General features: G+C 47.5%; 1 pseudogene; it reads right to left on the bottom strand.

Moving 5' to 3' along the window:
• Positions 1–2,022: 2,022 nt before the first annotated feature.
• LOC119454194 (putative uncharacterized protein DDB_G0271606) lies at positions 2,023–3,958 on the bottom strand (annotated as a pseudogene).
• Positions 3,959–8,333: the final 4,375 nt, after the last annotated feature.

The following is an 8,333-nucleotide window of genomic DNA, read 5'->3' as shown; positions in this document are numbered from 1 at the left end:
CAGGAAAGTATGCAAAAAGCTTCGCTTTAAAAAGACTAATATGTCGCTCTGCACCTTCCCACGTATATCGACTGACTATTGATGCATGTGCTGCTTTTCTTGTTCATTACATTGGTTTATTTCCTCTGCTCATTTCATTTCGATTTATGTACATAACCAGGAATCTGGCGGAGTAATTCATAATTTGTTAGCTCTCAGTCCGGTCTCGTTTTATACGGCGTCTTCGTCTGCTCACGTTGTACGTACGATGTGAAAAGGCACCTGACAATGTGCACAATAAAACAAACTCATGCGAAATCTGGCTAATCAATTGCTGTTAGAGATAATGTAGACTCAATCTGCTTCACACCTAATCATCATTTTCGTGAATATCCTTCTTGGCGTTGTTAGAGGAAATATTTTTCCCCTATCTAACCGTTTTCTGAGGGCCGATCTCGAAAATGTTGCAGTCTAAAAATGTGCTTCGCTACCGAAGGCTATACAGTCTCAAAACGTTGGTCGATCTGGAAGGTAATGCAGTGTAAAGTTTTGTGCACAACGTCGTTGCCGGTGCACTTCGATAGAAAAAAAATCCTTCCAAATTTTTATGAATACATTTCTGTCTAAAACGACTGCTCTACATAGGGCATGGTTGCCAAATATTCAATTTCAAAACAAATTGTTCTTCAGTATTTTGACAATAATCACTCTTAAGAATCACAGCCACTTTGACATCACATGAGGCGTTCACTCGGACTTGCTCCTAGGTTGAATCAATTCCAATTAGTCGCGGTCCGAATTCCAACATCCTAAAATATTGCGCAGCCTCTCATACTCTCTTACACCCACTCGAACTCACTGGCTGACATTCGGACGCAGACTCACGAATACATCAGAGCCCGAGTGGGTTCGATCTCGCAAGGAGTTCGGTGCAATTGCATTCACCCGTTAACTGGCAAGGTAAGAAATACTTGACCTAGAATGATTTTATAGTTTTAGTTGTTCTTTACTTTGCTCAAATACATAACAATTGAAATAATAAACGTTTTCTCTAAAAGCTAAGTGACATACAGTAGGCCAAAATTATTGTTGACCAGGTGGTGACAGGTAATCGATGGCCCAAAACAGTTCGCTGGCAATTGCTCTGGCAAGGTTAATGTGTGTTCTGGAGATGTGCTTTTATGAAGTTAAGAAATGAAGAGCTTGCTTAAAAAGGAGGGGAAATTCGCATTGGCGAAACATGACCCCCACGTGCCCTAAGATAACGACAAGCCTTCAGCTTTTGTGACCAATACATCTGCAGCTGCTCACGCTCGACATTTTATTGAATACCACTGTTTAGCAGGTACATAAATAAAGGTAAATTGAAAGGCACAGACATTATTTGGATTTGTGTAGTTTTTGCAGATACTTTTGTTAGGTCAACAAATTTGTTGAGCAGCGAGTTAAAGGATTAAGGCCTCACTTTTCGTCAGGAAAATATTCTTACCGGCCGCTAGCTATTGTGAGCACAGTTAAATGATCAGCCTATTTATGTAGAGGTAAAGTAAGTCTAAGCCTGGTAGCCTCATTGATTCGGAACGAACGATTACATGAATACGTTCGGCTGTTTTTATTTGAGTCGCATTGAATCTTCGCACAAGACACTGTGGTTCAGAATAAGTTGGATATTCTGTCAACCTCAGTGCATCCTACTTAGTATGAATCGCTGGGCCCTAGATGTTTAATGAGCCCGTCGGCCTCATTAATACACTGTCGTTCTGGAAGGTAATCTGGTCCCTGGCACTTGCTCTGGCAAGGTTAATGTGTGTTGCGGTTCATCTTGATCAAATCGAGTCCGAGCGAGTTGGCGAGGCGTCATTTTACCTTGTATCAGTACGCCTCGATGAGCCCCTGATTTTTTGTGAAGCTCAGTTCAATTGTGCCCGGCGGTTGCTCTAATTCTTAGTGTTTGTGTGTCCGAGTTGGCCTTTAGCTGAATATTTATTTTGTTGAGTAGTCTAAGTTTCCTTATTTTGCAGACATGTGGGGTGAACAGTAAAGCTAAAGCTGCCTGCTGCCTGCTGCTGCTGCTGCTGCTGCTGCTGCTGCTGCTGCTGCTGCTGCTGCTGCTGCTGCTGCTGCTGCTGCTGCTGCTGCTGCTGCTGCTGCTGCTGCTGCTGCTGCTTCGCTGCTGCTGCTGCTGCTGCTGCGCTGCTGCTGCTGCTGCTGCTGCTGCTGCTGCTGCTGCTGCTGCTGCTGCTGCTGCTGCTGCTGCTGCTGCTGCTGCTGCTGCTGCTGCTGCTGCTGCTGCTGCTGCTGCTGCTGCTGCTGCTGCTGCTGCTGCTGCTGCTGCTGCTGCTGCTGCTGCTGCTGCTGCTGCTGCTGCTGCTGCTGCTGCTGCTGCTGCTGCTGCTGCTGCTGCTGCTGCTGCTGCTGCTGCTGCTGCTGCTGCTGCTGCTGCTGCTGCTGCTGCTGCTGCTGCTGCTGCTGCTGCTGCTGCTGCTGCTGCTGCTGCTGCTGCTGCTGCTGCTGCTGCTGCTGCTGCTGCTGCTGCTGCTGCTGCTGCTGCTGCTGCTGCTGCTGCTGCTGCTGCTGCTGCTGCTGCTGCTGCTGCTGCTGCTGCTGCTGCTGCTGATGCTGCTGCTGCTGCTGCTGCTGCTGCTGCTGCTGCTGCTGCTGCTGCTAGCTGCTGCTGCTGCTGCTGCTGCTGCTGCTGCTGCTGCTGCTGCTGCTGCTGCTGCTGCGCTGCTGCTGCTGCTGCTGCTGCTGCTGCTGCTGCTGCTGCTGCTGCTGCTGCTGCTGCTGCTGCTGCTGCTGCTGCTGCTGCTGCTGCTGCTGCTGCTGCTGCTGCTGCTGCTGCTGCTGCTGCTGCTGCTGCTGCTGCTGCTGCTGCTGCTGCTGCTGCTGCTGCTGCTGCTGCTGCTGCTGCTGCTGCTGCTGCTGCTGCTGCTGCTGCTGCTGCTGCTGCTGCTGCTGCTGCTGCTGCTGCTGCTGCTGCTGCTGCTGCTGCTGCTGCTGCTGCTGCTGCTGCTGCTGCTGCTGCTGCTGCTGCTGCTGCTGCTGCTGCTGCTGCTGCTGCTGCTGCTGCTGCTGCTGCTGCTGCTGCTGCTGCTGCTGCTGCTGCTGCTGCTGCTGCTGCTGCTGCTGCTGCTGCTGCTGCTGCTGCTGCTGCTGCTGCTGCTGCTGCTGCTGCTGCTGCTGCTGCTGCTGCTGCTGCTGCTGCTGCTGCTGCTGCTGCTGCTGCTGCTGCTGCTGCTGCTGCTGCTGCTGCTGCTGGCTGCTGCTGCTGCTAGCTGCTGCTGCTGCTGCCTGCTGTGCTGCTGCTGCTGCTGGCTGCTGCTGCTGCTGCTGCTGCTGCTGCTGCTGCTGCTGCTGCTGCTGCTGCGGCTGCTGCTGCTGCTGTGCTAGCTGCTGCTGCTGCTGTCTGCTGCTGCTGCTGCTGCTGCTGCTGCTGCTGCTGCTGCTGCTGCTGCTGCTGCTGCTGCTGCTGCTGCTGCTGCTGCTGCTGCGCTGCTGCTGCTGCTGCTGCTGCTCTGCTGCTGCTAGCTGCTGCTGCTGCTGCTGCTGCTGCTGCTGCTGCTGCTGCTGCTGCTGCCTGCTAGCTGCTGCTGCTGCTTGCTGCTGCTGCTGCTGCTGCTGCTGCTGCTGCTGCTGCGTGCTGCTGCTGCTGCTGCTGCTGCCTGCTGCTATGCTGCTGCTGCTGCTGCTAGCTGCGCTGCCTGCTGCGGCTGCTGCTGCTGCTGCTGCTTGCTGCTGCTGCTGCTCTGCTGCTGCTGCTGCTGCTGGCTGCTGCTGCTGCTGCTGCTGCTGCTGCTGCTGCTGCTGCTGCTGCTGCTGCCTGCCTGCTGCTGCTGACTAGCTGCTGCTGCTGCTGCTGTGCTGCTGCTGCTTTGCTGCTTGCTGGCTGGCTGCTGCTGCTGCTGCTGCTGCTGCTTGCTGCTGCTGCTGCTGCTGCTGCGGCTGCTGCTGCTGCTGCTGCTGCTGCTGCTGCTGCTGCTGCGGACAGTTGTTTTTTCATCTATTTTCATTTTCCTATAATTTATCATTTCTTTACTTCAATTAGTAAGTACAAGAAATTTCCCCTGTGTTATCCTTGGTGTCATTGTTTGTTGGTTCTTATGAGAAGATTAATAAAAATAGGGCCCCTCGGTTTCCTTTCTTCTCGTTCCTTTTTTATATGTAATTTTCCACTTTTCACGTGAAGAAACAAGGTATCATTGCAATCCTTGCAGCTATTTCCCAAGATATTCAGGTATGCCTATTGTTCTCCTTGATTAGACAATCCTTACATGACTGTAGGTATCTCTACATAATGAAATAAATTTTTATTGTCTATGAAAGCTATAGAGAGAGGTTGATTGTACGATCACATTTCTAAGTTGCCTGATTGATGACATAGGCGTGATTCATTGTAGAATATCCTCTGCTGAATCCATCCTATTTCATGAAAACCTTGACGAGTAGCGCAACAACACGGTCAAAGAAGACACAAGTACACAGGACGGGCGCAAACTTCCAACTGTATTCCAGAAGACGCTTGTAAATACACGAGATCAACACGTCCCACACAAGTTTCCACAGAGCTTCGTTCATGCCGCTAACAAAAAAGGCTTGATAACTTCGAACTATCAATTGTTAGAGCACTAAGACCAGTCAAATCGCACTTGTAGATTTGAAAGCGTGCGTGCGCACTAGCCTCGAAAATTAACCTAAGCAAAGCAATACCGCAAGCATGGGAATAAATGCCGATGAACAGATCGCTTAACTAAAATTGACAGATTGTAGGGACGCCTTCAAAACGAAAAGCATGAATGTACAATACACATGCACACTTTTAATACATTTCCATCAAAAAAAAAAAAACTTATTTCTTCGTCAAAGACACTGATGGCAAGCTAACGCATCTTTTTGTGCACCTGGCAATGCAATAAGCCTCATACACTTCCGATTCCAGCCTATCTGCCGCTCTTCTTTTTAATCGTGCTTTCGAACACTGTATTTGAGTAAAACTGTTCAAAAGCCTAAATAACGGCTGACAATCAGTTTCACTTCACTGGCATCAAAAGAATTGCTCATTTTAATCGTTCTCCGGCTATTGAGATGGACTACGCGTACCTGGCAGAAGATGTGCAAGTGGGATGCTTAAGAACAATCTGCCAATCGCGAAAGTGACGACATCATTACGCAAGGATGCCATCGAATAGTAAACAATTCTTACGAAGAAACACTTTCATGAGTTTGTGCCTAGTTATTAGGTACAGGCTATGGACAAACTGTAAATGTAATTCATTTTATTAGGTTGTTTTCCTTCGCATAGTTATCGAAAAATGAAGTTTCTATTGGCCCACAGATGAATGCATGATCTGCAGAAAAATAAAGAAGGCAGCTAAGGTAGAAGCTCGTTGTGAGTCTATAAGGTGTTATGCGAGGTTTCATAATTAGACCTGACAGTTATGACGTTCGAACTCAAACTATACCTAACCTGCTTCTTTCGCTTTTGAAAAAGAGGCTATACATATTTGTAAGCATAATTCAAGGATATATATGAAACTGTCGACTTCATTGCTTTTCTTAGTAGACGGAAATAGCACTTTCCTACCCGCGAAAAAATTAATAAAAAATAGCACCGAAACAAGACTATGTGGCAGATGGAGCACCAGAATGTGGCATGCGCTTGCTAATAAAATCTGCTCCTCTGCCATAAACTACACCATATTGAAAAGCTGTGGAATAATGCCAAACACCTTTCAATACTTAAATTGACAAAAGAAATCGGCAAATAAGGCGTTTTTTTATTATTTTCAGGGCCGGATGACCAACGAAAGTAGGTGATCCGGACAAGGGTGGCAGCCAGAGCCCACGGATTCCTGGAGTGAGGAAGGCGCCCACCTGAGGGCGAAGAAAGGCATTTCTCTGTGTCGCTAGTTCAGAAATAAACGTCTATTTCTCTCACGCAAGTTTAACGGAGGCCACTTTTGCTGGATACCCAGTTCGTGACCGTCTTACGCAACTCGTATGCAACTTGTTCACGAAAGAATGTGGTGCTATCAATGCGATGACTGTCGATAAGACGTATGTCAAGAACGTTAGACACCATAATCATTGAAATATAAGGTAACCGCTGGCTCTTCTCTGTGTGGAATATCTGGCATTTGTCAACGCCAATCCCAGGGAAAGTTTCTTGCTGACAATCGTAAAACAGGGTCCCTTCAGTGGCCTCGTTTATCCGTCAATTATTTGCAAGCATTCATTTGCCTTAACACAGGTATGTTTTTCAAAGTATATAACTCAAGTCATGCTGCAGTTTATTATTGTTTTTTTGTGTACAAGTGCTCCACTACTAATATAGCCCAAAAGGGGGTTTAGTGTGTGCCAAAAAATAAATAATAAGCATATGGAAATCTTTCTGCTTTTATGCAATAGCCGTACCATATATTATGTGCGGTAAATATAACTGAAAAATTACCGTATAACATTCAACTTGTAATGTACTAATGAAACGCTTCTTTCCCATGAGAAATCAGCTTCAGAACATCAGTAGATGTGCAAAACGTTTGCATTTATTCTAAGTGTGATGCTCGTGGTACTGCAACATTAATTAGTAGAAATATTTGTTTTTTATTTAAAAATATTTCCCTCATTTAGCCTTAGTGAATATCAGCGACTTCCAACAGCACAAAGTCAACGTGCCAACAGCTACCACTTAGGACCACACCGCGACAATGGTCACCAAGAAAAGAACCAGCGACTTCCAAAGAAAAATTACTATCATATTTGCGATGAAGCAGTACTCATGGCTACCAGACAGATGTACACTTTGCTTACAGTGTAGTCTTTATATGCATGATCTCTAAGTTGTGTGATCTGTATAATCACTAAGAAGGAAAATTTTATCAGTCACGCAACTGTGCCCCTCAGGCTGTCCTTCTCTCGTATGTATAAATTGTCTATCAGACTGTCTGGCTCTTCCGCGACGAAAGTTACAATTGTTACTTATGGCATCTTCGAGTGATCGTTTCAGAGCGCTCTGGCCGTGCTACAAAAATGGTGAAAAACGACTTTAAAGCTGTATTGCGACAATAACCGGGTATGGAAGTGATGATCCTGCTTCGTTATCATCAGAGGGACCCGCTTCTGCAAACGGTAACGCTTAGTAACCGTTTTACACGACCTTTGTAGCGCTACCAGAGCGCTCTAATACGACCAGTCGAAGATGCTATTAGACTGCTAAGCCTCCAGTTTTTTTTTTAAACGCTGCCGCTTCGATAAAAACCCAGCTTTTCACAGCAACGTCACATAAAATCAAAATGTTTGGTTCAATGTCCTTCAGTGACAGGTAATTATGAAGAGCGCCGTATTGCAGAGCTCCGGAACAATTTTTACCACCTGAGGTTTTTCTTAAAGTGCACCTAATGCACGGTATGCGAACGTTCTTGAGTTCCGCCATCTTCGAGATGCAGCCACCGCGGCCGGGATCAAACCCACGACTGTAGCCACTAAGCTACCACCACTGGCTTTATTGACATATTTTGCGCGTGACGCCCAACACAACTGGTCGTTGCTCTACTGTTACACCGGCTATTAAAGACAAGTGTTCCTCCCTAGAATCAATTTTAAAACGAAGCTTTCTTTTCCTCTTCATTCGACTTTCCACTGCAGCTGCTGGTGTCTTGCACGCCGCGTCGGGAGGTTGTTCCGAGCGTGCATATACATGACAGGACCATGGCAGAGAGGAAATGCGACGCGACAATATAGGGAGAGCAGACGGAGAATGGATAGAACCGACGCAGCTACGAAACAAGTAAATAACAACCTTGCCACTCCTCGCTCGCAAATCACAAATACCGGGGAAGGGCGGAAGAGCGATAAATCGACGCGCGAAGGCAACAACACGCTAATACTACACACGAAAGCGGTTGCGGAAAAACCTAATAAACTTAAGTTCAAGGTACGGTATGGTATGGTACTATACTTTTGTCTTATTTCTGAGAAATAAACACCATGGAGATTTGTCAAGCGGACCACTGACGCACGGCGTGCAGACTCAAAGCCGTTTAAAAGCACCGTAGTGCCTAGGCGTCGCACGTCATTTCAACACTTCTGTGCCCACCGTGGTAGCTTTGCGGCTATGGAATTGCTCGGGGTCCCGGGTTCGATCCCGACTATGGCAGCCACATTTCGTTTGGGGTGAATTAATTAGAAAACGCTCGGTTCAGGTACTCAAACCCCAGGCGGTGAAAATTATTCCGTGGTCTACGGCAACGGCATGCATCATAATCCGATTGTGGTTTTGGCACATGCGGCCCCATAATTAAACGGACGGTCTATCTTCAACCACAGCCCACTACCCACCTTCCGGTTATGGATGGAGG

Source organism: Dermacentor silvarum, chromosome 5, assembly GCF_013339745.2.
Source record: "Dermacentor silvarum isolate Dsil-2018 chromosome 5, BIME_Dsil_1.4, whole genome shotgun sequence".
Classification (NCBI taxonomy): Eukaryota; Metazoa; Arthropoda; class Arachnida; order Ixodida; family Ixodidae; genus Dermacentor; species Dermacentor silvarum.
The sequence above is the reverse complement of the archived record's forward strand: the minus strand, read 5'-3'. Positions and strand labels throughout refer to the sequence as shown.